Genomic DNA, 25,096 nt, shown 5'->3' with positions numbered 1-25,096 from the left:
AACACCGACTTCCGTGAAATGCCTGTGGCCAGCATTAAATGTTCTTAGAGGTTTCTTTTTTTAACTATTTCAGTAAGTAAGAGATCTCTAGTGGTTGTTTTGAGGATAAGTAAATGAAGTGTTGGTAATTTAATATCAACTATGTGCTTGGCCTCATAATTTTTGTTCTCCCTGTCAGTTCTTCATGAAGCCACAGAAACCAAACTTTAATCGTTGTCTCTTCCTCAAAACAACACGATTGCTTTTGCAGTTCTCTCTTTGACAGGCTGCCAGCAGTGCATTATCATATACACAGGATCTCACAAGACACTTAGAAGCTGCATATCATCACAAGCTGTCTTCTTGGTAAGAAATAGTGTAGTGTTTGCTCCACTGAAACAGTAGTTAGCTGTGAGGTATAAATTTCTAGATGATGACTGCAGAGCTTGGATGGTGATGTAAGGGCTGCAGAGAAGGCAGTAACTCTCTGAGAATGCCTGCCCAAGACTCCTCATCACCATGGAGTGCCTAAATATACCATAAATTGCAGCTGATTGGCTGGAGGAGACTTCAGCTCCTAAATATCTTCTGCAAACACACACACTGGAATAAGACATCTAACTGAGTTACTATAATGCCCGGGCTATCCTCCAACCCACTCACTCCTCAACATTTTTACATTCTGCTCTTTAATAAAAATGCTTGCTGTTTTTCTCCCTTTCTCAAATTTGCTTTTTTCCATTATCCTCTTGAACACTCTTTGGAATGGGTCTGCCTCCTGTCTGCACCAAGTCACTGAACAGATCACTTCAGGGAAGGTCTCCAAAGGGAAATTGCCCCTTCCTTTCATCTGACTGATGAGGTAAAAATTTGATCTTTGATACTTTGTTCAAGCCAATAATACATCCATCCCCCAACACGTGCAGACTTATTATCTTCTTCTTGTCTTGCTAATATCTGGACTGCTGCTTCTGCCTTCTACACTTCTGTAGGGTTGAGGTATCTGTAGTGTGCTCAAGGGTGGCTTCTGCAGATCTCAGTGCAGTAGAAACATAGTTTTATACATGGCTTTTTCTTCTTTAAATGATTCCATCAGTGGAATTATAGAGAGCTCCTCAGGTATGCTGGATTTAGCTGTTACAAATCAAGGTAATTTGTCTCTTAAAATCTGGTTAGATAACCCCTTTGTAGCTATGTTACTTTTGGTAGTTCAAAAGTTCTGAGTAGCTAACTTTTGCTTTCCAAAGAACAGACATTTGCTTGTTTTTATATCTAAATTCTTACCAGTTAAGCTTTCTATTTAACAGTTAATCTCTTTCATAAAACTCTGTTATATATTTTCTAATGATAACACTAAAGTCATGGATTGGGACCCAGAAGGTAAATAGAAAATGCTAGGTAATGTATAATCACAGATAGCTACAGTGCAGAGGAAGAAGAAATTGTGTGGGCAAGTTGTCTTTGGAGCAGTGGCTGTATGCATGTGGGGTGTCATGCACACTGTCTGTCCCAGGATGGGGAGCTACCCACTGCCATCAAATTTGTGCTGCTCAATTCAAGATTAGACAGATGAAAGTCAGCTGGTCGACTCCAGGGCTGACCTGGCAGACAGAGCCTCTCAGACTGCAGAGGACAGGGGTTCCCACAGCTCAGACACTGAGGCAGTCATTCAAAGCTCCAAAATTCAGATGTCCACCTTGCAATGCTGAAATGAATCATACTGGGCTACTTGTCCTCTTTAAGAATGTCGCTGTAGTTTAGTAAGCACATAGATAAAAACAATTAATAAAGCCCAGTGTCTAATATTTAGTCAGTTAAATTTCATTTTCTAAATTCTGCACCAGTTTCAAATATTCTTTGTTGAACAGGTTTAGGAGACTAAACCTGTTGTACTATCTGGAAATGCTACATCCAGCCATATTTATTACCAAGCCAAGAGCTAAGAGGATAGTGCTGCTGTCACTTCATTTTCTGAAATCTTTCTATATGCACCTCTATTCTATCACTGTTGGAATATGTCAACATACATTAACTAGTGAACCTGAGAAAGGATCAATTATATCAATTATTTCATGCATAAATAATTTTGCACCAAAATCAAAGTAATGAAATGTTGCCTCAATCATGACCACTCAGGCCTTAAGTCACATGCTGGATCATTTACCTCACCCACATTTGGAATTGGCATAAATTATACAAATTGATTAAGAAACAGTATAAGGTGATTCTGGTGCCTTCAAGTGCCAGTTTATTATCTGTTTCCAGTAATGGAAATATATGTCATCTGGGATAGAGCTAGCCTTACAGTTAGAGCACTGTGTCAGGAGAATTTTCAAACCTTTCCCATAACCCTGCGGGTTTGCTTCAAAAGTAATGCCACAAAGGTCCTCAAGACATGAGACAGCAAAAGTATTCCTGAGGTGAAAAATGCTGGCTGAGAAAAGCCTCTGGTTTTTTTGAGTGGCAGCTGATGGGCTCCCTTAGCATTCACCATGGAATCACAGAATGGATTGGAAGGTTCCTCAAAGACCATCTAGTTCCAACTCCCCTGCCATTATCAAGGACACCTTTCACTACACCAGGTTGCTCAGAGCCCCATCTAACATGGCCTCAAACACTGCCAGGGATGAAAACAACTTGGCTAGGCAACCTGTTCATGTGCCTCACCACCCTGGCTGTCATGGACTTCTTCCTAATGTCTAATCTAAACCTATTCTCTTTCAGCTTGAAGCCATTCCCCCCTGTCCTGTCTCTATATGCCTTTGTAAAAGCCTTTCTCCATCTTTCAGGTACTGGAAGACCACAATTCAATCACTTCAGACTTCTCTTCTCTGGGCTAAACAATCCCAATTCTCTCAGCTTTCCTCATAGGAAAGGCGCTCCATTCCTACAATCATCTTGGTGGCCTCCTCTGGACTGGCTCCAACAGGTCAGTGTTCTTCCTGTGCCATGTACCCCAGGTGGGTTCTCATCAGTTCAGATCAGAGGGGCAGAGTCCCCACCCTCACCTTGTTGGCTTCTGCTGTACCCCAGGATGTGATTGGCTTTCTGCCTCAACATTTTTATGTTTGTATAAGCCAAGTATCAATTTAGCATGCAGATGGAGCTGTGATCTCCAGGTGTAAGGTGCTGTCATTGCTGTTCAACACATTCTAGCTCTAAAGCCCTTCACTCATGTGAGCTGCTCCTCAAAATGGGCATTTGCAGGATCAAGGTCTTCACGAGTCCCCCAGTTGTTTTTCTCAAGTTTCACGAGTGAGCAGGGGCACTTTCTTGTAGAAGAGGAAAATGCTTGTAAGGAAAATGTAAAAAACTGCTTGGAGGGCAGGGAAGAAGAAACAGTTTAGCTATTTCTTCCCTTTTTCCATATACTTTGTTTTTTATGGTTGGCTTTCCACAGAAATTCTCTGCCTTGTTTTACTTTTTATGTTTTATCTGTGATTTTGAATGAGTGAAGGATCAGGGGCTAAAAAATGCACTTTGGGTTTGAGGAGGATATGAGGCTAAACGTTGCTTTTGCCAGATGTCTGTATTCAGTGATTTTTTTATTTTTTTTTTTTTTAACAAAGTAGGTTCATTTTCTTGAAAAGTATGATGTAGTTCTACTGAACTTTACACTAAAATATTTCAAATTCATGTCACCTAAGAATTCACTGGTTGGGACAAAAGAAATGGCCTCTGACTTACAGTCAGAGCTGTGACATGGGTAATGCTTTGGGAAGGACTGAGTTTGTTTTCCAGGACAACACAACACAACAGCTTTTGGCCTTGCTGTCTCCCAGTTATTCATCTATGACCCGGTGAGCATGGCTAAGATGGCACACAGAGTGGGAGGAGAGGAGACATTCTTGCCTCATTCCACTTAAATCAAGGAGTAAGGTGGAAGACATTTCAAGTTGTTATCACCCAGGCATAGTTCTCAGGAAAAACATTTTTATCCGTGATATAAAGTCCAAGCCAAAATTAAAAACTTCTAAAGTAAAGAACAAAAAATTCCCTTGGGATCCTATCAAATGTTTTCTTGGAACCAAGACTGCGAATTAGGCTTCTATTTTGTTCCACTGAAGGTAATGAATAATATTTAATAACCTCCTTATGTTATTCTTGGCCTGCCTCTGGAGGGGTTACCCTGGCTGGTCAGCATGGATAATGGATGTCAGAAAAGGTGCTAGGCTGTTTGTATATACCTTGGCGAGGATTTTACCATCCCCATTCAAGAGTGATATGGGTCTTTATGAAGTGCACGATTTTACAGCTCCTTTGGAAAAAATAGCCATTGCTGCATTCAGGACAGATAGAATAAATAATTTGGAAGGCTATCTGTGAGGTGCATAAAGGGGATAAGCCATTTCTTAACTGTCAGAGTAGTCTAATCTGGATAGATTTCCCTTATTCAGGTGGTGTCCCATGTCAGAGGGGTTGACCACCGCCCCACTAAAAGGGCTGCAAAGCCTCAGCCTGCTCTTCAGCATTTCCTCTCATCTCCTGTTTCCCTGCACAGCATCCTCTGACCATCAGTCCTTCAGAGCTGGTGGGGAGAGCTGTGGGTGCATAGAAGGGTATTTGACGAGTACTCAGTCCCAGATGGGGGAAATCACTCACTCAGCAGCTGAGAAGCCGAAACTCTTGAAGGTCCCTCTCTCTCTCTGGACAAGTAAATATGTCAAATACCCCACCACTGCTGTTGAAATGTAACATCACCAAATGGCAACACAAACCTTTAAGCAGATTTCAACCTCAGTTGCCCCCCTTCTGAAATTTTACTTTAGTTACAGAAAATGAAATTAAAGCTGTTCAAGTTGAAAAAAAAAAAAAGTCATTATGATTAGCTGACATATCCCATATTTTTCTTCTTTCTTCTGTTTTCTGCAAGTGAGCAAATGCATGGGTTGTTTGGATTGCCTAAATGGTGTTTCTTGTCTCACTATGGAAATTTTGAGTGGCGTGTGTAAGGATACAGACCACTCCTGTTCCTTTGAACAGCTTTATCCTTTGATTTAGGGATCATTCTGATTTTTCTAGTATCAACAGTTGGTGAAAAATTATAGTTACCTGTAAGTGTTTTGCCTTCATTTAGAAGGAACTTTTGCTGCTGCACTGAAACCTGATAATCAGTTGTATCCCCATGAGTCTGAAATTTTAGTTTTCATCTAATTCCTTTAGAAGTTTCCCTGCATTTCATCTTGTGTCTTAGTTACATTGACATTGAGAAGTCTGCTGTTTCAGCTCCTCAGGTTTGTTGCTGATCCCTTTTTACAAAAAGAAGGAAACACTGTTTCAAGCCTCACTTCAGCCAGTGTTTCCATGTATTCCCCTCCAAGAGTCACCAGCCTTGCAGCTGAAGGAAGAATTTGTCTGAGATCACAATTTTTGTCTTTTTTATCCTAAGTGGAATTTACACCAAATTTTGCTAGTTTTGCTGTTCAGCAGATGCAGTTCTTCAGAGCAGTTCTCACCACCCTTGCAGTAAGTCACAGATGCCATGGGCTCTGAAGCCAAAATGACCAAAGTGTCTGCTTTCTCCAGAGCATTCATTTAGATTTGTTTGGCCAGGTAGTCCTTCCCAGCAAGTATTGAGGGTCCTGCAATTACAGGATTTGACACCTGTGCAGGTGTCCATGTACATCACAATTCACATGTATGAGTTCACTGTTGCTCCAGGTATCACCGCTGACTGTACAGAAATGTGCAGAAAGCTCCAGCTGAGCCCAGAACTTCACAGCCTGTTTAGCAACTGGTGTCTTTATGCACAACTGGGTAGACTGGGTAGGTAGGAATATAGCACTGTGGGGGTTTTATCCATGAGGAAAAGCCTTTTGCTGAGTGCTCACTGGCCACATTACCAAAGCCAACTGTGTTTACAGGCAGCTCCCCTGTCTCTCCTGTTTTCACTCCATGTCACCTCCTGCCTCCCTCCACAGCCTTACCACAGCCCTTGCACTATAGCCAGCAGGCAGCCAACAGGCCTTTCATGGGCACATCAACCCCTTTTTGATGCTCTCTGCTCCCTGCAAGGGGTGATTCCATTTCCCCACTGGCTGTGGGCCTCCTTCTAGCCTGCCACCCACTGCTTCCCATGCCTGCCAGCCTCCCCCACCTTCCTTCAGGGAGAAAAGGAAAATAAGAGGGTGTGAATGATTGGACTGGTAATGACATTAGAAATTCCATTCTGGCAGTGCACTAAATCTTCCTTAAAAGCTTTGAAGAGCTTCCTGAAAATATGAGCACTAGGCAATGTGGCAGGACCAGACCAGGGCATTGAGCCCGCCTCTCTCTCCCATGCTGGGAGCAGCCTGCCCTGCCCAAACACACTGCCCTTCCAACTTGGTTTAAGCACTGTCCCTTCCTCTGCTGCCTTTCCTTTTCTGGTCTCTGGAAAACTGTCATGGCTCAGTCCTAAGTAGCACCGAGTCAGCCCTGGGCTTTCCAGCTGTACACAGAGACTTGCAGCTGAGTTTGCTGCACAGCCCATGGACTGCACACTTGGGACACCTAATTCTTAGTGGTTCTTTGGCTACACCCTTGTGTTCAAAACACATGAATCAGGTCTTGAAAAATCATGGAACTCACTTAATGACCATGAGATTTAATATAAATAAACACAGGCTTCTTTTTACTTGCTTTTAAAAATTATTGCACTCTTGTACTTTTAGGTAGCTCTCAGATCAATGTTCAAAGCTCTTCTCCATATCCATGAGGTCTGCAAGCAGAAATAAATCCAGGACCTGGAGTTTTAATTAAGAAGTTGAATGCTGGGAGGTTTGTGGTTAAATCAGGAGCACCGTCAGCCTTGAAATCACAACAATTTACATTACTGCACACACCCAGCTTCACAGCATTGCTACCTAGTGCCATCTTCAGTGTGAGGATGGGAGCTGGGAAAAGAAAGCTAGGCTGGAATTGGGACCTTTGCTTGATGTTCTTGTTGAAGAGGGAAAGTCATATCACACTGCTTCCAGATACCCTGAATGTGTGATGCTGACAAGTCTAATTTTCCAGCATAATACTTGTTGTCTCTACTATGTGAAGAAACCACCCAATATCAAAAATGCCATAAACACAGGTGGGATTCTAGGAGAGCTTGTTCCAAATACACTATGAGACAAGAAAAATCGATTTGCTTCTTTGCCTTTGGGGGCAGAAAAGAAGAAATGGTGCAAAATGAAGAAAAAAAATTTAAATTAAGATTCCCCCCTCTCTTGAGCTGGATGTCCTTACCCAGAGAAACCAAGAGCACTGAAGTTTCAGTGATATAGATTCATTACAGGAGTAAAACAGGCTGGCTTGTGAGCCTTAGTCCTCATGTTTTGTGCAAGTGAAAATTCAACCAGGCCTTCAAATATAGCTTCATTGGAAGGTGAAATTTATGTAAAGCATTTGAATTTGGTCAGACAAGTTTCCTGGAAATTAGAAATGAGCTCAAACTGTACCACTGCAAGCCAATTTTTAAATAGTTCAAGCTCTAGTCTCTTTTCTTCCCTCTTCCTGCCATCCATTAAAGACTTGGCCTCTGAATGTACATTATTAAAGATAGAAGAAAACTGCAAAATGCATATTTGGAACCTGTTTGGGCTTTTGGAAACCCCTGATGTGCTGAAATACTTAAACTTTCCTTGCTAAGTGCTCTTCATGAAGTTGAGGTTTCTGATATTAGTTTGAGTCGGGAGTTTGGTGACACAAAAAAAAAGTGACCTTCACTTCTCTCAGTATTTGCTGTTGAAGCTTTTGAGCAATGGGCAGACCCTGAACTTGCCCCTAAAATTGCTATGTTTGTATATTTTGAAGTTTGTGGAGTGATGCAGAAACTGTAGGTGAAAGAATAATTTTTAGGTACGGTCCAATGGGAGCACAAAGACTGTGATTAAGCAACATGAGGAAAGCAACACCATTTGAAGTATGGAGTTGGTTGTTGTTTTTTTCCTGTGGTCATTTCCATAACTGGTTAGAAAATCAGCTCTGACCAAGGAATGTTTTTATTTATTTGAACTATGTCCTACTTAATGGACATGTAATAATCCAAAGCAATTACATTAAAGTAATTATGTTTCAATAAACATAAGCTTGACACTTCAGACTGGAAGTGGAACCTGTACCCTGAACCAATTAGGAGCAGTGAAATGAACAGGAGACAGTTGATTGTAGTTTGTGGAGTGCATTTATTAAACCAGTAACAAATAATCTATTAATCTTTCTCTAAACATCAACAACATAAAAGAGTTCCCCACCTCAAAGTCAGTCACATTAAACAATTTCAGACGGACAAAATGAGACACCAGAAGTTTTGCATGTCAGGATATGATTTATAGCCTGAATTAACTGCTTTTGTGTGATGAAGGGTGTAATTAAACTCCAGTGGCAGCATGTGGCCACAGCAAATGGCTTGGCAGAGAGCAGATCTCTGGAAACCAGCTCACCAGGAAAAGGGTTTGTGCTGCTGGTGGCACTGGCAGGTCAGTGGGAAAGCCTGTTCCCTGGGCAGGTCCCTTCCCACCTTTGTCATGCACAAAGGAAACTTGTGGGCTTACCAGGAGCAGGCATGCCAGAAAGCACTGCACCAGTGAGCAAAATATGAATGCCTTTGTAAAAACAGAACCATTTCACTAAAGCTGTCTGACCAATATTAGGAATATCACAGAGAGAAAATGGAAAGGGAAGCAGTCAACTCACAAATGGAATTACTTTCTGAATATGCTTTACCTCTGGTGCTGGTGTTGCCAAACTGAATGATCTAGGGAAGAGCTTGTGTATTTTACCTTGGCTTCCTTTCCTTCTCAACCCTTTTTCTGCAGCCAGGTCTCTTGGTTCTCTCTGTTGCTTGGGTTTCTGATGCAGTAAAAGAGAGACAAGCATTATAAAGCTATAATATTGTGAAGATTATACAGAGAAATGGGAAGGGCAATTGGTGTAGGTGGAATTTCAGAAAATGCTTCTCATGTTCCCTTTCTGTTAGGCAGAATCTCTAAATAGCCAGGGGTCATCTCATGGGGCCCCATGCTAAAACCCACAGAGTCTGCCAGAGCAACAAGGTGCACAGGTAGTCAGGGCTTCTACGTAAAGCTCTTAAATGGGCTTATTTGCAATCTGTCTGTTCAAGCAGATGATGTCTTCATTCATTTAACACCATGCAAGGACACACTGCTGCTGTTGCCGCTGGCATTTTCAAGATTTTATATAGATTGCTGTTAGTTCATTATGACAGGTGATCTCTTTCATATGGCAGGAAAAAGCAGCTTAAGCTTGTTGGTAGTAAATCATGACCTTCTGATTTATGGAGAAAAAAATGAAGCAATCTAATATTTTATTGTTCTGAAGTAGCAATAGAAACATTTCTGTGTCTGCATATGCAAGTCAATACATTCGTCAGTGTTATTGCAAGTGATGAAGTTAAACTTCAAATTCCCTCTGTAAGTAACTCTCCTACTTACACTGGTTCTTCCTCTTTGCTTTTTCTTTCTCTAAATCCACATGCTTTTCCTGTTTGATATTCTTTTACTGTCTATGATGACACATGGTCTTTAATGTCTTCATTAATCCTAGCATCTTCTTAGAGTCTCATATATGTGTTATCCAAAGGGGTCTTTCAGCTAATGTAAAGCTGATTTGTAACAATCAACATGATAAACAATAATAATTTATGTGATTTATCCACAAAGTGTATTTGGTGTATCTTAGAGGCTAGAAGTGAATTCAATATCTCCAAAGGTACAAACAGTGTGTTAGGCTTGAAAGGACAGCAAGCTAAGCTGGAGATCAGGAGTTTTTTTTACTCTAGTTAAAAAAAACATAACTTGTATTGCTAACCCAGATTTTGGAAGATCACTGGATACTTACAAAACCTGTTTTATGAGCACAAGCCTGATGATGAGTGGCTGAGGGAGCTGGGGGTGTTTAGTCTGGAGAAAAGGAGGTTCAGGGGAAGGAGGCCTCATCACTCCCTACAGCTGCCTGAAACAAGGCTGTAGCCAGGTAGAGGTTGGTCCCCCACGTAACAAGTGACAGAACAGGAAACAGCCTCAAGCTGAACCAAAAGAGGTTTATATTAGATCTTTGGAAAAATTTCTTCACTGAAAGTGTGGGCAAGCATTAGGAGAGGCCTCCCAGGGAAGTGGTGGGATCACCATCCCTAGAAGTGTTTGGAAGGCATGTGTATGTGGCACTTGGGGACATGGTTTAGTGGTGAACACGTGGGACTGAGTTAAGAGTTGGATTCAGTGATCTCAGAGGTCTTCTCCAAAATTAATTATTCCATAATTCTATGAGATGGTGGTTGAGACAGCTGCTGAGAAGCTTTGGAGGAACATCCTGCAGAGACACTTGTAACACACTGCTCTGCTGTCTCACGTTTTTGTTTTCTAGAATCTCTGGTTTGGAAAAGTCAACTTGATTTCCTGACTGCCATTGTCACAGCACCTAAACCCCAGATGCTCAAGGTGAGTCAGGCTGCTGAGACAGGCACACGAAGAGAGAAAGGGGTACAAGCAGTGCCACCTCAAGGGAGCAGCTGCAGGTTAAAGTTGGAGCTGATGCAGCTGGAAGGGGAGGACAAGAGCTGAAGTTCACCCAGGAGCTGTGACCAGGACTTGCTTAATCACAGCCTCAAGTTACCAGCTGAATGGCTCCTGGTATGAGCTGCTGTGCCTCATGCGAGGAAATGGTTTTGTTAAAAATTGTGGGTTTGAATGTCCCTAACACAGTTTCCAAAAGAGTTGATCTGAAAGCAAGAGAGAGAAGGGTTCATTATCAAGATTGTTGTGTGTGGTTTCCATTCCTGTCTTTTCAGTATCTGTCATCATTTATTGGTTAAGACTTAATAACTAAAAGAGAGTATAACTTGGCACTCACTGCCAGAACTCCAAAAGCAAACACTGCTATTGCTGGTTTTTTAACCACAGGCAGCAAATCTTTTCTAACAGCAATTTGACCCCAACTGTCCTCTCCCCAGCATCTCTTCTGCAGTGAGGCAAATGAAGTAGCCCATGATCAACCATGCCAGGGGCAACAATGCTTAAAGCAGGAGGTACAAGTGATTTTTAAATTGTGCATTTAGAGATTGGGGTTTTTTCCTTCACAGAGGTTTAATGTATTTTAATCAGACAGTTACACAGCCACTTTAGCTAGCCCAACAAAATTTTGAATGGCAGGGTAAAGCTGTGGGCAATCAGAACTTTATTTCTAGGTCTGTGCAACCAGTGGTAAGGACCTTACTGCAGCTTGATTTTAAACAGATCCCAGTCCTCTCTGACTGCAAAATGAGCTAAACACAAGTGCACTCAGAGTTTCTGCTATGCTGCAAGTTCAAACCATGTGGTCAGGAGCTCTGGAGTCTCATTTGGGTTTTAGCGACTCTTGTGAGTTCCTTCCAGAAACTAATAGAGGAATTTTTAGAACCCAAAACTGCTAATAACAGGCCAAAAAAGCACCAAACCACCCCAGAGACAACCTGAATCAATGGCTGCTTTCCCAAATACTGCCTTTTTTTTTCTCAGCAGCTTAAGTTTGTCGTAGTGATAGGGAATAAAATCGTCGCTCTGCCTTCTGGGGTGTTGAATGGCAAACCATTTGTTGCAAGACTCTGTAGTGACAAATACAATAATTGCCATAGCTTTTTAATGTTAGTATTGTGCTGCATCTCATTTTGGTTCCAGAAATTCTGACACTACATCTTAATTTGGACTGGTCTTTGTTTGCCAATTCGCTAGTCTTATTTACATCAAGGGGGTGCTATGCTCTGTCCCTGCAATTTTGTCAATTAGTACAGTGGTATATATTTTGCATTTAATTGAATTTCATATACCTCTAACAAGGCTGCTGATCTCATCCCAGTGCAGTAACTGGCTTGATATGAAATTTCATTGGAAGAATGTTTTCTGCCTGAGAGCTGTTCATATATATGAGCTTCTGCAACCAATTAAAACATTAAGGAACCTACAGTTGAATAAATATCAGTGAAAATTTAAGAACAGAGTGGTAGTTTTCAGCCAGTTTTATGGAAAGTCAATAGGTATCCGGAGGTCCAATTACAGGAAATGTTTTTGCAGTATGAAATAAAATTATAAGAAATAGGGAGGTAAATGAGAATGTTACAGGCACCTAGCATGCTTCTGGTCTTCGCATAATGAATTAATTAAGAAGAATCAGTATTAAATAGTAAAGATGAAATTCTGCTGTGCATTGCAACTCTTTAATTCTGGCATAATTTCGTAGACTTCACAGAAATCACATTGGATATAAAAGTAAGAAACACAGAAAACTCACGCCCTGTCAAGCCAAGATGTACCGTCCCTTTTGGCCAAATGTCCTCTTTCCCCTGCCTATTTATTGCAGTGCAGAGGCTGGTTCAGAAGCCAATGCCCCCTGTTAATAAGCAGCAGAAATATAAAGGGCCATTTTATTCCCACTCAACTGCTTTGGGGTGTCTGAGCAACAAGGCACCTTCTTTCTTTGGCTGTGTGTTTCAAACCAACTGAGGAGATGAGATCAGTTGGGCAGAGCATGGTGCTAACAATGCCAAGGTCATGGGTTCAAAGCCTGTAGGGGCCATTCACTAAAAAATTTGACTAGATGGCCCTTGTGGGTCCCTTACAACTCAGAATATTCTGTGGTTCTATGAGGAAGAAATCCACTGGTACTCTTTTAGATTTGGGCCATTTAGCCTCCCTGGCTTTCTGCTTTTGTGATTTCCTCTATTTCCTTGCAGACAAAGTGCCAGCCAGCCCTGCCTGCAGCACACATGGGACAGCACTGTCACTCTGCCCCATCTACCTGCTGTGTGCCTCAACAGCACCTGCAAGCCCTGTCTGCTCTTTAGACACCCAGAAGTGCACCTCTAGAGCTGCCAAGGGTGCTTGGTGAAACCTACCCAGCCATTCATTTAAATACTTGTTAAACAGGAAGCTGCTGCTGGAAAGTTGAGTGCTGGTTTATATTTAAACAAATAGTGGGAACAGGCATGAGTGTCACTTTGTGATGTAGTGGAAAATTCGAATGACTTGCATTATCCCACAAGTAAACCCTTGAAAACAAACATGAGAGGCTGCCAAGGACCCTGCTCAAACCTGTAAGCAGAGGTGAAAGGGTTAACTTGCACGGCTCTTTCACTCAAACGTGGGCGTTAAAGGGAAAGTGATGCACACGGTGTAGCATTGGTGTTTCCCTTGTGATTGAAGGAAAGCAGTTATTAAGGTCAGCCATGCTTATTTTTGGCAGATGTGGAGCCCCTTTCAGCCTGAACACTCCTAAGGAGTGTACTTAAGGTCAAGAAAGCTGCATATTTTGTGAGTGAAGTAAACAAGGGCAGCAAATGTTGATGTGCTGAGCACCTCCTTTTAGTAGCTGTGGACTATCAAGACTTGCAATTTTGATCCTGCAAGGTTTGACATCAGTGTGGTCAGGGGTGACAGTGAGGTCAGATGAAGCTCTGGGGTCTCCTGAAAGCTTGAGGCACCCAGGGTGATGCCAGGATGCAAAGGTGTGAGAAGCCCAGAGCAGCCAAAGTGCACAATGGGTTAGAGCTTTGGGTCATTAAAGGTTCTGTGAGGGCATAGCTTTGCATTTGTGGGGTTTTGCCATCTCCTCCTGTTCTGCAGGAGATTTTTGATCTCCCTGTACACATTCCATGGCCCTCCACCAGCAGGAAGGGGATGAACTTACAGAAGGCAGACCTCTCCACACCTGTCACCCAGTGAGGACAGTGTGACAGCCAGGTGTCACAGTGTCACAGAGTCTGCTTCACTCACTGCAGGGTGACTCCCCACAGTGACAGTCACAGCTGTTTGCACATCACAGTTGTTTACACAGCTCCTGCCAAACTTCACAGCCTAGCCAGGGGAGTTTCCCTGGGAATGTGTTTGGAGATATGCATTGGGCTGTCCCAGAGACACGTGGCAAAGTGATAGAGCCTTACAGTTTTCCTGGGTGACCAAAATGGTCAGCAGCTCTAGTCAGCCTCCCAGATATATCACCAGGTTTCTCTAGTCATCACCAGACTTCATTCTTCAAGCTCTCCTATTTGCCTCTCCCACTTCATGCTGACAAGTGCCACATAAACAATCCTATTATTATTAGATGTAATGTATTATATTTATATATCTTTATGATTCATATATTGTATAATTTATATAATTGCCATTTGAATTCTTTATTTCTAATTCATGCTCCACAAATGAAGGTGGTTATTGATGATCCAATGACAAGAAAATACTTTCAGTTCCAATCATTTTCTCATTACTTTATCTAATAATGTTTCTTATGCTTAGACATGCACAAGCATTGCAATATTCTGAAAGGATGCACTTTTTCTTCAGTTTAAAAGTCGTCTCCATTTAACATTTAATATATTCATATCTGCTGGCATGTTAGAGGACAAAAATGCAGTGCAAACTACAGGCCAAGTTATTTCTCCTGTGAATGCTTTAAAGCATCAAAATAATTTCCTGGTCCTGGAAATGTGTCCTGAGGAGAATGCAAAGTGACTCTCCACAGTGGGTGAGATGCTGCTAAAGCTCCCGCATGGCTGGCCAGCATCTGTGCCTGCACATGACGTGCTTCCTCCCAGCATCCCGAGCAAGCACTGATCCCTTTTCTCTCCAGAGCCCACCCTGATCCCAAGATAGGTGGGTGAGGTAATGCAGCTGCCTTTCATGACTGTGACCCAAGAGGGTGGTGGTGGGTTTGGGTTTTTTTGTAAGATTTTGCCAAAACAGAAAGTCAGAATTAGAGTGTGCAAAACACATCTAAACAATGGAACACATACAAATGAGAGTACCCACCCACAACGCCTAATACATAACCAGTGAGTCATTGCCCAGGGCCCAGTGTGAGAAATCTGTGTAGGTGGGTTTTATTTGGCTTTCTTTTTGATTGCAGTTGTGCTTCTCTCTAGCTAATAATTATTGCACTCTGAACTAATAAACATAAGGATCTGAGCTTTCCAAGATGTCCAAGTGGTACAACATGTCATTTGTTAGGCTTGAAAGTTTGATCCCTGTGGAAATGCAAATGAGTTATGTCTTAGGACCCTAAATTCTTTGGTGCTCATTTGAATTCAATTAAAATTGAGATACTAAAGCAGTGGGATGAACCAAGTTCAAGGTAGTAGTGACCAAAGCATCCAATCACCTAAGGAAAATGTGAGAAGGAATGAACCTCGAAGGTCTCCTGGGATAAAAGGACACATCCCAGACATCACGGGCAGTACTGGCTGCTTTCTCATGGGGCTCAGCAGAGATGCCAAAGGTTTCCAAGGTGTGGAGCCTGAGCAGCTTCTCACACCCAGGGATGGTCCCTCCAGGTCAGGGCTGGGGCTCGCTGGCAGGGCAGCGCACAGTGCCGCTCCCTCCTCTCTGATCAACCTCTGATAAACAAGGAGAAGCCCAGTCCACAGAGACACACACTTGGCACTTTTCCTGAGTGCTGCACTTCAGAAACATGAGTAATGAAAGGGCACGTAGAAGCCCAAGCAGTTTGTAAATGCAATTTGACTTTCAGGGGTTTTATTTTAATTATCCCGAAAAACAGATTTTTCTATGCTCCACAATAATGAATATTTTTACATTATTTAGAGTAAATGAGTTTTCCAACCAGCCTTAGGAGGGCCTCAAGAAGTCCCAGTGAGGTAATTGCTGCTGGGTGTCTTAATGCCCCAGACATCTGAGGTTTCCCAGAATATCTAAGTGGACACTAGCTGTAATTTAGTAGCCATGAGTATTGCTTGATGCCATTGTTGCAAGCAGGCATTGTAAGAAGGCAACAAATTTCTAAGCTGAGGTTTTTTTAAAGTGCTCATTGCTAGCCTGATATGGCTGCCACTATTCATTTTTGTTGCGAGCATCAGTGGGAAAATAATTACAACTTTTTAGGACAGTGAGGCACTTTTGAAAATCCTGTCCTTAGTTTACTGCTTCTGCAGTGGTCCCATTTCATTTTCCCCCTTCTTCTTTATTTGTAATGTTTCCACATTCACTTCCTCCACCTCCACTTTACTATCATGCTTGCCTTTGATTTTAATGTCTTCTCTTTTTTTCTTGCTGTTTCTTGGGGTATTCTCCCAGGGTTGTTTTCCTATTGCACTCATAACTGTCCATAGATGAGGTGACTCTGAGCCATCCTCAAGTTGTGACAAGCCACAAAAATCAATAGTGCCCTCCACCTTGGTTGGAACCTCCTTTTCACATCTACTCTTAACTTCACATTTTTGATCTTATTTAATTGTTCATCTGATCATTATTTCAGCCATAAACAACAATGCATAACAGAAGATTTATTTCTAAAGTAATTCTGGAAGTGCAGTTGTGTTCTCAACCAGCATTTATTCCAGGAAAATTCAGTGAATGCATAGACTTGCTCATGTCTACAGTTGCACCAATTCAGTGTTCAGTGAGATCAATCTAAGTTTGGTGTTTTCTGACCTGTGGGGGGAAATGCTCATGCAAAGCACACAGACATGTTTAGGACCCCTGCAGTTCATGTTTAAGGTCATGGTGAGAACATTCCAGCTTATCTAGTAGCATGGCAAATGCTAGATGGTATGAGTACTTAGACCCCTGACACACTGCAAAAATGCACATTAGAGGGAAGCCCTTATTCAAACTTTTGGGCTTGTGCAGCTTTCCTTTCTTCCATCCTGAACAGGAACACAGCCAGGGCTGACGAGTGTTTCCACACAGTCTCCTTAAGTCATGGTCTAGACTCAGCAGATTTGGAATGGGCTGTAAATTATCCTCTGCTACCCAACCCAGCAGATACCATAGCAAGGAACTTGCTGGCTCTTTTAGTTCCTAATGAGAGTTTGGTATTCCAGATGGATTAAAATTCTTCTGAAGCCATAGCTTGCCACATCTTCAAACATTTATTCAGAGCAAGTTCAATGGAAATCTGATAACTCGCTACAAGCTATGGAAGCTCCCTTTCATTTGGACATTTCATAGCCATTTTCCTCATTCCATTCAAAGTGTTGTATGCTTTTTAGTCTTTTCTTGGAAAGAAGAGTCACTTGAAGGAAGACAAGTACGTGGCAGTGTTCTCTCAGGCCAGGATGGACAGCTCTTCTGTCCTCATGCATCTTGTTTACTAACAACCTGCTTTATTCACATATTCAGAGCTCTGTCTATTGTAAAAACAGAAAACTGAGATCTCCGTTGAACTGAAAACTTTTAATTCTTTCTCTTTTTAATTACTATTTGCTTGGAGAGGAGAAAACACTAGTGCTGCCTGAAAATCAGAAAGGCATAGGAAAAAATTTCACATGTGTAGCTACACGTGCCAGATGCAGTCCACAAGTAGCTCCATTATTCTTAGTTGTCCTCTCAGTAACCTCTACCTCTTGTGCATAGAAGCACCTGCTTCTCTGACAACAGCAGGCTATTTAGCCTCCAGGGGGGTTATAAGAACCTCCTCAGCCACTAAGTGGGGACTTAGAGTCCCAAGAGCCATTTTTATCTGGAGCACAGTTCCCCTTAAAATAAGGTGATAAGTTTAATGCAATGGTGTACTCGACAGCAGAAAAGGAAAAAGTACCTTTTTCCTTACATTTGAGGTTTTCTAACTGACCACAGGAGCAAATGCAGGGAATAGGGCTCAATGAAATTATGGAGTGCTACCAAACTATTCCAGTGAAGTGTTTTCCAGATGTGCTGAGTAAGACTTTCATTGCCATGAACTGATTACTCAGAGTTCAGCAGATTGTAAAGGTTCAGATACTCCAAATAGAAATGTTTAGGGCAGTTTTGACAGTGATGTACAAGGAAAGTGAGCAGGTCCCCTATTTGCAAATCACATTCTGCTTTTACTCTACTGCAGCATTAGCAGGGTTTGGAAGTGGTGTGTCACCTGAAAAATGCTTGGTCTGAATTTATTTTCACACATATGAGCTACAGTGAGACCCAGAGCACCCAGCCTCACAGTGTGGGTCTCTCTGATGTGGTGTAGCTCCCCAAAACTAAAAGGAGTCAAGCAGCACCACGTGCCTGTCTGGGCTGCAGTGTCTGAAAACGAGGTGTGCAGAAAAGGACCTGTGGTTTCAGTAATGCCACTAGGGATGTGTGATTGAATACCTCACTGTGGACAAGTACAGCTGGACCATCCATTTACAGTCGCAGACTATCTTCTCCCAAACCAACCTCCAAACTTTTTGGCCTTTCTTGTGCACTGCTATTCATTCCTGTTGTTACCTATGGTTTTTTACCTTCCCTGAGCCTGCTTGGAGCCAGTTGTTTCCCCTGTGGTGACTGCTGGAAGGGACCAGCACAGCTTTCTTGACATCCCTCTACTGATGCCCTCCCAGCTGGCAGGCTTGGCTACATGCATTGCTGAAGTGTGGAACCACCAAATACTTTCCACTTTGGTTCACTGGCAGCAGAATAGATGTCACCCAGATGTTTCAGCCACTTAACACTGGAAATCCTGTATTCTGCCACTGTAGTCTGTCACCATCTGAAACAGCTGCATGTCACTTCTATTCTGATTGTTCTTTAAATCACATTAGCTCTCCAAACCAAATAATTATTATTTAACTGAAGTAGATTTCCAAAAGGCAGGGACAGAAAGTCTGAAGTCAAGTAATGTTACATTGAGTCTGTCACAGTTTGGACTTTATGGTTTCTTGGTTGTTCACTAAGTATCACTTAGTCCTGCAGGGTTATTCAGTTTGTGTCTCTCTGGGGCTGTTTTCAGAAGGAGCTGAGCCAAAGCCCTGACCATAGGATCAGGGCAGCAATCTGTTGCTCCTGACGTTCAAGGTCAACATCTGAGCTGGATAATTGGCATCATCAGCTACAAGAATATTTATGTAAACCAAGATGATGCTGTCAGTCTGGCAGGGAGAGAATGTGTTGTGCTGCTTTCTGCCATCCTGCAGAAGCCTTTCATCCTACCAGTGCCAAGACACTGTCTCAGCTCCAAAACACTAGCAAAGGTTAGCAAATAGAGGTTCACCATGATGCTCAAGGACATTATTTCACAAGGTCACACCTTCAGAACCTCCAAACCTGTTGTGTCTCCTGAATAGAAAACCCCATGGAAATTCTGAGATAAGTGTCTTTGATTTTTCAGTCTGCTACTCTTACCTGAGAGCAATTGGTCTCCCTTACTTACCCTTGATAGAAGAAAATTGGAGTCAGGCCTCAGGGCTTAGTATGTTACCTGTGAGAGTCTACCAAAAACTTACTGCCTCTTACAATATCACCATGGCATGAGGTATCTCACCTTGGTTTGTTCCCTGTCTCTTATGACATCTCAGAATCTTCAGAAATTCAAGTATCTTCTAGATTCTTTACTTTTCTCCTGTTGCAAATTAATTAAACTTCCTGCTACCTCTACTGCAACCCAAGTTAAAATATGAAACAAACCTTAGACACTTCCTGGAAATTTTTAGCTCATAATTTGTTCTGAGTTGCACTTTGGTCTCCACTGGCTACTTCAGTGTCATTTCTTGTAGGCTATGGGTCTCAGGTGGTGGTGAAACATCTTGGATAAATCACCAGGACAGTTGTATTCTCATCTATTTTAACTTTCTTTCTTTCTTTCTTTCTTTCTTTCTTTCTTTCTTTCTTTCTTTCTTTCTTTCTTTCTTTCTTTCTTTCTTTCTTTCTTTCTTTCTTTCTTTCTTTCTTTCTTTCTTTCTTTCTTTCTTTCTTTCTTTCTTTCTTTCTTTCTTTCTTTCTTTCTTTCTTTCTTTCTTTCTTTCTTTCTTTCTTTCTTTCTTTCTTTCTTTCTTTCTTTCTTTCTTTCTTTCTTTTTCATGGCTGCTCTTTCCAAAATGAATATTCTTCTAAAATGATGGGGAGAAATTACACTTTGGGTAACCACTGAGGACAGAAAGCTTCCTATTTGGACAGAGCTCCCATCCAATGGAATTTTATTTAATCATTAATACAGTCTAGATGTGCAAAGAAACATAAACACCAGCATGATTCTGCAATTAGGGTAAAACTCACATTGACCTGAGATCAATTTTTACCTTCAGAGGAGCTGTAGGGTTTTTAGTCTGTCTCTAAAAAACATATGGCAGCCCTTTGTTCTTCCCATTTAATTAAAACTAACACAGTGGTCTGAATTCCTTTTATCTGCTTGTTCCTTCACTTGAATTCAGAATTTTATACATTTTTCAATGGAAATGCTTTAGGCTACCCTGCACAGGCATTTAATATTTTACTGTTCCTATACAAAATATCTATCTCAGAGATGTTTTGTTTTTAGAACTGTGATCAGATAAAGCAGCATTGTTCAGAAACTGTTGCTAAATAAAAAGGAATGGGTGGTGCCCTGTTTGGCATCTATGCAGCAAGTGATGTGTGATTTATTATTAGCGAGCCAAGTATAAGAAGATTATCACATGCAGGAGTCCCAGGCTATGGGCTCTGTCATGCACTTTATTTGCTGCTGCTCCCACATTCTGGAGGGATGTGCAATCCAAGTCCTGAAGGAATTTTGCTTACGCTGTGATGGAGTGACCAAAGTGCCCCAGGAATGTGGAGCAGAGAATTTCTTCCTGCCACAGCCCTGCTCAGGCTGTTTTTCTCTCAGAAATGGGTGACCAGCCCTTCGTGTTGTGCAAGTGCATGCAATGAGAAGCGTGGAGATGATCTTTATACACGGGCTTATTTCTGTCTGTGCACCATGCAGCAGAGCCCAGCCCATCCCTGTATCAGCTAAAGGGGGCTTATTAAAATTCATGTTAACAGCTAGGGTAAACTTTCTGCTGATTTTCATGGGATGTGGATCAGGCCCAGGGGCCACCAGAGCTAGCAGAAATGCAATGATACATTTTCAGTTTGAGTCTGTGTGCACGCAGAGAGGGCTGCTGGTGGCACAGGATTAACGCCAGCTGTACCGACGGGTGAAACATGGAAGTAGTGTCCCGTGGTGATGAGTGTTACTGAAAACTCTAAGACAGGCAGGATGAAAGAAAACACAAATGTAGAAAAACAAAGTCTCGGTCTGTGCGATTACTGAATACGTGTTAAGAACAACCACAGAGTGCTGGAGACCAGAGCTGACCCAAAGCCCAGGAGGAAAACACAGAGGCATGGACAAGTGCCATAAATCACTCTGACAGGCCTATCATTAGATCTGAGGGAAAGACCACCTAGAAGGCCAGAGAGAGGGACTCACCACGGCTGTCTTCTGCTGGAAAGCATTACTGCTGCAGATATGCTCCGTGCTGCAGAGCTGCAGCTTCTGTGAGCAGCTAGTAAGAGTGCTTCTTTCCAGTCAGGGCAAAGCAGAAATTGTTTCCCATGAGATAGCAGAACTATTTAACTTTGTTGACTGGCCTGTCATAACCCAAGAGCAAAGAGTTATGAGATCATTTCATTATCACTGCAGTATTTAACTGTCCTGATAAGCTACTAAAAAATTATTAGATATGTTTTCTCACAGCTTGGAAACATAGTGCTTATTTTCCTTTCAAGGAGTGGTTATGACCTCCAGAACATACAAGAGTTTTCCCCGATGGGGATAAAAAAACTTTGTTATATCATGTATCTCAACAGCATTTAAACAGGGCATTTTGTCAGAGAGAGTGAAAGACAGAGATTCTGCCTTTCATCTCAGTGGCAAAAAGTGTATCTTTTACTGTCTGTGTTTCTAAAAGATGTCTATTGTGACCTCAGTTTGTTTATTTACTTTTTCATAGGGAGGAGGAAGCATTTATTAAAAAGTTCACTTGGGAAAACAGCAACTATTGTAACTTGTTTACAGATTGCCTATTGACAACTGAACAGGCTTAAATTTCATGATTCATCTAAATATGCCAAAACTGACACACTAGAGTATGCAAGGACATTATCAAACATGGGCTACTCTTGGCCTTTCTTCTTGAGGTGCTTGATAAACCTGGCATTGGTTTGTCATGATTCTTGAAGGTAAAATATGCTCACTTAGAAGCACCTTGCCTCTTTCCAAAGAAGAAAATAAACTGCAAAATGCAGCCAAGAAGTGTCAAAATGAATGTTAATGTGATGTTTGAAAAGTTTAATCAGATTCCTTGTGGATGGGCCATTCCTGATGCCTGGCAATAAAGTGCTCCATGCTGAGCTCTATGTGGTTAAGCTGTGACACTCAACTCGGGTGCACAGCAAATGATGAGGCAGAGCTTAATATTTCCAACTTCCTCATGTGCACATTACCCAGCAAGAGCTTGTCCTGGAGTCTTGTGCTAGTTATGACCTGAAAGGAAGGGTCAGGTGGTGTGTGCTGACTTTCTGAAACATCATCAGACCATCAGTTCCTTGGCCAGTTTTTCACTGTACTAAATTCTCCATTTCCATACTCAAAGAGGAAGTGCACGTGACATGCATCCAGTTTTACCTAGCTGTACTAAGTGTAATGAGATCTTAAGGACAGTGTTTTATAAAACTGGGGTATTAACTGCATGTTCCTTTTTCCTCAAGTATTGAAGGCCTCACTCCATACCAAACATAAGCTCCCAGCCAGTGCTGAGCCTTGTGCTGCTGCAGTGCATGTGCTAAGGCTGTCACACTCAGCTAATTTAAAGCTAGCTCAGGTGTTGCTGTGCTACACCAGACACCCACAGAGAGAGATTAAGTGACTGGCAGTTTTTCATGCAGGAATGGAACTGCACCCTGTAGTCTATAACACTCCATTTAACATCAGTATTGCTTTTGCCACTTCTTTCTGCTAAAACTGGGGCTCTGGATTAGTTGAAAAACCTTGCCAATAGGCAAAAAAAGGACCCAAATAGACACTCTGAAGAGTAGATTGAAACAACTTCCATCTTAAAGAGACAAATCAGTATGTAAAGTAACTTCTGGTTTTATCCCTTAATGCTTAGTATAGTGTTGGAGAAAAATGGGCAAAACACACGAACTAGGGGGCTGTAAGATCACAAAAAATTGAACAGGAAAGGTTATTTAGGCCACCTAAGTGAATTGGGATGCTGTTTCTACTGTCTCTCTTTGCCACTAATCTGTTGTGTGACCCTAAAAAAGTCACATCTTTCAGCTACCAGCTTGAAAATAAACTAATAAAGCATCATTTCAGAGATATAGAAACATATTTAAAGGACTTCTGTAGCCAACAAAGATAATGTGTTTGAAGTATTTTAAAACTGCTCTCCAGTTTTCTCCTGTGCAAGCTTAGTTTTGTTTGTCCCAAACACTGAAAAGCACTATTTCTATTTAATCAAAGGTGAAAATATTTCCTCATTATAACAGTCCTTGAATTTCATCAGAAGTTACTTTTTCCATTTAATATTAGCATTCCTTTAAAGTAGATGGCAGGGTTTGTTCTGTGGTTTTTTATCCATGCCTCTTTATCAATGCAGCAAATTGAGCTAAAGACAGACTTCTCTGTCTTGGACAAGCTATAAACGTGCTTTTCCATAGCATGTGATGCCTTGAATCAGATGAAATCCTCCTGTTGTTCCATGAAAGTTGTACCCTAAGTCTGTGCATGACAAATCTCCTGTCATATGGACGATTGTTCCGTTTTCCTTCTGAGTTTCCAGGTGGTGGGAAAGTAGGATTTATCTATTTGGAGTGTTTGAGGGCAACAGGATCTCCATGTCTGCCCTACCATCTGCAATGATCCTCACAGCTGAGCACACCTGATCTGCTCAGCTCTCCACTGACCTGGACTGTATCTGGAAAGGAGATCCTTGGACACCAAGTCAAATCAATCCTCAGTGTAATAGTTACTTCCTTTAATCCCTTTAATACATTAATAATTCCAAAATTATCTTTGTTCATTACAAAATGGTAGTGTCTGGGCTGTAACTCTTGAGCAAAGGGATGGAGAGTGCCATTAAGCTGAATGCCCATCAGTTTTAACAGCAGGGAAGCAGTTAAAACACCAAACTTCTACTTGTTGTAGGGGTTTTGTACCCCAGAGAATATCTGTTGCCAGTCACCACTTCTCACATGTACAAAGTTAAGCTGAAACTGTCCACAGTTGTGAAACTGTGTGTCAGGGTCAACAGGTAAAACAAGAAGAAAAGAAAAAAAACCAAAAAAAACCTATCAAACACCAAAGAAAGAAATTAAAAACAAAGAGCTGGCCTGGAAATTCTGGTTCTAGCTGCAGGGACCATCTGAGCCGCCAGTTATGGAGTAGCTTGGGTGCACTGAATTCACTATGTGCTCCTCACCACATCACCTGCATTCAGCCCATCACATTCCTCTTCTGCTGGACCACCCTGACTTCAAAACAGCACCAAACAACAAGCTCTTTTTTTCCACCAATGAATCTGTTGCAAGAAATGTTGTTCATTTAGCCAGTTTCAAAATCTTCCTTCTCAAAATAATATCATCTTGGGATTTGAGTGGGACAGCATTGACACTTGGAGAATGACAAAGCTAAGACCTGCCATCTAGAAATGGATTCTAAAAAATGAAAAATATCTCCAGTGGGTACAAAGCAAAGCTCCTCTTTCCCCATAAACATGAAGCATTCTATTCTGTTTGTACTACAATATCATAGAGAGGAGAAAAAAAAAAATATTTTTTTCCTCTTTTGCCCTCAGAGGGTCAGCTTCATGGCATTTGTGCCACTTTTCCTTCCTGGACATTTGACACACCACATTAATCCTAAAGCTTGATTTTCAACTCCAAGAAGCCAAAGAGAATCACAGTGATGTGGCATTCAGGCACAGTCATCTCTTGTGCATAGGCTATTTGTGGTTCCAGCATTCTTGAACCACGTGGGCTTTCCCAAGCTTCTGCTTCTTTGCACCATCCTTTCCTGGATCTGCACACACCACTTCTGTTCCCTTCCCTACATGCACCCCGCTGGCATTTATATATGTTGTAGGGCTGGCAGCTGCAAGTGTTTATTGCTGATGTTTATCTTTGTGTACTGATTGTTGCTCCCTCCTCATGTAATTTTATTGCTTCTCTATCCTTAATGCCTGTTATTTGTTGGCAAAGGAAAGCTACTGAAAGAGCAACAAGAAGTGCAGAGAAGCATGCAGTGCAAAGAGAGATTGGATGGAGCCTCTTGTTTCCACTCCACAGACGATGGCTTGCAGTCATTTGAAGTGGGGCATTTTTCCCATAGCTCCTTTTCAAAAGCACATCTCATCAAGGAGCCAGGCATGGGTGCAGTGGCCTCTCCAGGCTGGGGGGCAAGTGGGGACCCTGGTGGCAGTGACACTTGGTGGGAG

Source organism: Erithacus rubecula (assembly GCF_903797595.1).
Source record: "Erithacus rubecula genome assembly, chromosome: 3".
NCBI lineage: Eukaryota > Metazoa > Chordata > Aves > Passeriformes > Muscicapidae > Erithacus > Erithacus rubecula.
The sequence above is the reverse complement of the archived record's forward strand: the minus strand, read 5'-3'. Positions refer to the sequence as shown.